General features: G+C 38.0%; 1 non-coding gene across 1 annotated transcript; it reads right to left on the bottom strand.

The window, feature by feature from the left end:
* Positions 1-410: 410 nt before the first annotated feature.
* Positions 411-483, bottom strand: TRNAW-CCA (transfer RNA tryptophan (anticodon CCA)). The gene has a single exon. It is a non-coding gene; the product is annotated as a tRNA-Trp (tRNA).
* Positions 484-3,864: the final 3,381 nt, after the last annotated feature.

Raw genomic sequence — 3,864 nt, 5'->3', positions numbered from 1 at the left:
CTGTTGGAAAAATGGTACCAATAGGCTTGCTTGATGCAGAGTTGCCACACACCTTCAATCTGTCAAAATTGCATTATCTTCAAAGTGTAACTAAGCATGATAAAATGAGGTGTGCTTATACTGCATTATGTTGCATATTTATTTTTACATGTACTCCTACTAGAATGTAAATTCCACAATGACAGGGATTTTTATCTGTTATTTATTCCCTACTGTATGCTCAACAGCTAACAGAGTGCTTGGTTTATCTTAGAAACCAAGAAACTTAGAAACTTAGAAACTGAGTGAAGTCACTCAGTCGTGTCTGACTCTTAGCGACCCCATGGACTGTAGCCTACCAGGCTTCTCCATCCATGGGATTCTCCAGGCAAGAGTACTGGAGTGGGTTACCATTTCCTTCTCCAGGGGATCTTCCCAACCCAGGGATTGAACCCGGGTCTTCTGCATTGGAGGCAGATGCTTTAACCTCTGAGCCACCAGGAAGTCTCTTAGAAACACAGTAGATCTTTTTTATTAAATTAATAAGTTAAAAATATTGACTATAAAGTAAAGGTAGAGAAGGAAACACAAACGTTAATACAACTGGTGGCAAATGCTAACATTACTGAGAGCAAAAATGGGCAAATGGGATAAATAGAGTTGCATAGTTTTGTTGTGTTGTAGTAACAAGTATAAATTTCATCGTAAGAAACAACTTTTATTTCTGGAAATTCTGAGAAAAATTTATCATGAGGAATTTTGTATAAAAGTATGGAATAAATTTTATAGTTATCACCTTGATAATCTCTTTTACCAATGAAAGATTTCCTCAAGTGATTATGACTTTTTCTTAAGTCAGCTTATAAAAATAATTTTTTAGGAGGTCAGAGGGTCATTTTTCTGGGTAGGTAGTTTAACAGAAGGATAAAGTCTGAATAATCTTGAAGAATAAATATTTGTCTGTCCTTCAGAATGTCTTTCTTAAATATTATCTATCTCAACCAAACTTTGGAAAATAGTCAGCACGTTAGTCTTGACTGAGGTCTCCAGTGAGAAGAGTGTAGGTAATTCCTGTTTGTAGTTGAAAAGAAATTCATGTCCCGTAGATATATGTATGAATAGCCAAGTTAGGAATTCTATTCTTTTTAAAAAAAAAATTATTGGAGGATAATTGCTTTGTAACTTTGTTTTGGTTTCTGCTATACATCAATATGAATCAGTCACAGGTATACATATGTCCCCTCCCTCTTGAACCTGCTTCCCATCTTCCACCTCATCCCATCCCCCTAGGTTGTCATGGAGTGCTGAGTTTAGCTACCTGTGTCAAATGGCAAATTCCCACAGAAATTCTCTTTAACATAAAGAAATATTTAATCTGAAAAAGAACCCACATTGAGACTTGGTTGAAGTCCCACAGTGGCCAAGCCAGAGACACGAATTTGGGAGCCACTGATATGCAGATGGGGACTGATTATGTGAAGACACATAAGATTATTAAGTAAGAATTGTTTGAGGTAAAAAGATGGCCATAAAAAGATGGTTGCAGGTTTAAGATGTGGTAGGAGATGGGAATACCAGACCACCTTAACCTGCCTACTGAGAAACCTGTATGCAGGTCAAGACGCAACAGTTAGAACTGGATGTGAAACAACGGACTGTTTCATAATTGGGACAGGAGTATGTCAAGGCTGTATATTGTCATCCTGCTTATTTAGCTTATATGCAGAGTACATCCTGTGAAATGCTGGACTGGATAACTCACAAGATGGAATCAAGTTTGCCAGAAGAAATATCAACTTCAGATATGCAGATGATGCCATCCTAATGTCAGAAAGTGAAGAGGAATAAACAGCCTCTTGATGAAGGTGAAAGAGGAGAGTGAAAAAGCTGGCTTAAAACTCAACATTTAAAAAGCTATGATCATGGCACCTAGTCCCATCACTTCATGGCAAATAGATGGGGAAACAATGGAAACAGTGACAGACTTTATGGGCTCCAAGATCACTGAAGACAATGACTGTAGTCATGAAATGAAAAGACGCTTGCTCCTTGGAACAAAAGCTATGATGAACCTAGACAGCATATTAAAAAGCAGAGATATCACTTTGCCAACAAAGGTCCATATGGTCAAAGCTATGAGTTTTTCCAGTAGTCATGTACAGATGTGAGAGTCGGACCATAAAGAAGGCTGAACACTGAAGAACTGATGCCTTTGAATTGTGGTGCTGGAGACTCTGAGAGTCCTTGGAGAGCAAGGAGGTCAAACCAGTCAATCCTAAAGGAATCAACCTTGAATATTCATTGGAAGGAGTGATGCTGAGGCTTAAGCTTTGGTCAAAGTTAATACTTTTGGCTACCTGATAAGAAGAGCCAGCTCATTGGAAAAGACCCTGATGCTGGGAAAGATTGAGGGCAGGAGAACAAGGGGGCGACAGAGCATGAAATAGCTGGATCACATCAGTGTATCAATGGACAAGGATTTGAGCAAACTCTGCTAGATAGTGAAGGACAGAGAAGCCCAGTATGCTGCAGTTCATGGGGTCTCAAAGAGCCAGACACAACAACTGAACAACAGCAAGGAGAAATATGGGATATTTGATTGCTTTTTGGTTACTTGGCTCCTGAAAACCTTTTCCTGTGTTTGGTATAATCTCTATATTAAAGGGCAGGATCCAGGACCACTGGTGAGTTGGCATTAATAGAGGTAGCTACATCAGGCTACAGAGGCAGCAGTGACCCTTTTTCTGTGAACAGTGTTCAGAAATCTTAGCTTTTAGTGGTGGCATTGCAGGTTCTATTGTCTCTATGCAGGGCCAGTTATAGACGTGTCTTCTAAGGAATAGGTTTTCAGCATGCTTTTAGATTTTTTTTTTCTCCTTCATTGCCCATAAATACATTTATAAACAATTTGCCAAAATAATTTTACAAATTAGCATTTCTATCAACCCTGCAAGGAGAGTTGCTCTACACTTTCAACAATACTTGATAATATCTCTGGTAATATATTTTTAGTAAATTGTTTCTCTTTAAATCAGCCAAACTTTATTTGTTGTTTGGTTGGTTGGTGGAAACTCAGAACCATATTTGATGCCAAAGGGGAGGCATAAAGTTGAAGGATCAAGGAAATGTGAGCAGGAAGTATGAAGAGGAAAGAGAAGACCAAAAATATGAGAGAAGTTATTTCGTGTAAATAAAGTCTCAGAAAATGTAGGTACAGAGTCTCAGAGGGCTAATACAGGAGGAAAGACACAAGAGAAGCCATTGGAGAAGATATGAAAATGTAGAGGGAGAGTAAAAATGGAACATTTTCATATAGAATGATTAAAACATTCAGAGTAACAAATAGATTTAAAGTACCTGAAAATTTTACTCGAAATTTATTTGTTCTGTGTCAGTGTAACTTTATGTGAAAATTTTTTTTTGTGTGTGTTAAGTTGCTAAGTTGTGTCCAACACTAAGTCGTGTCCAACACTTTGTGACCCCATGGACTGCAGCATGGTAGGCTTCCCTATCCACTATCTCCCAGAGTTTGCTCAAACTCATGTCCATTGAGTCGGTGATGCTATCCAACCATTTCATCCTCTTTTGCCCCCTTCTCCTCCTGCCCTCAATCTTTCCCAGCATCAGTGTCTTTTCCAATGAGTTGGCTCTTTGCATGAGGTGACCAAAGTATTGGAGCTTCAGCTTCAGCATCAGTCCTTCCAATGAATATTCAGGATTTATTTTCTTTAGGACAGACTGGTTTGATTTCCTGTGAAGTTTAATCTTATTTAAATAAGCATTTGCAGTGACAATACATGAACTATAATTAAAGTGTAATTTTCCTTTTTAAAATATGTTTGTATACTACTTGCTGTTCTCACATAAAATTATAAATGTATTTAA

This window comes from Ovis canadensis, chromosome 4 (genome assembly GCF_042477335.2).
Source record: "Ovis canadensis isolate MfBH-ARS-UI-01 breed Bighorn chromosome 4, ARS-UI_OviCan_v2, whole genome shotgun sequence".
NCBI classification, from domain to species: domain Eukaryota; kingdom Metazoa; phylum Chordata; class Mammalia; order Artiodactyla; family Bovidae; genus Ovis; species Ovis canadensis.
This window is presented reverse-complemented; position numbering and strand designations above follow the sequence as displayed.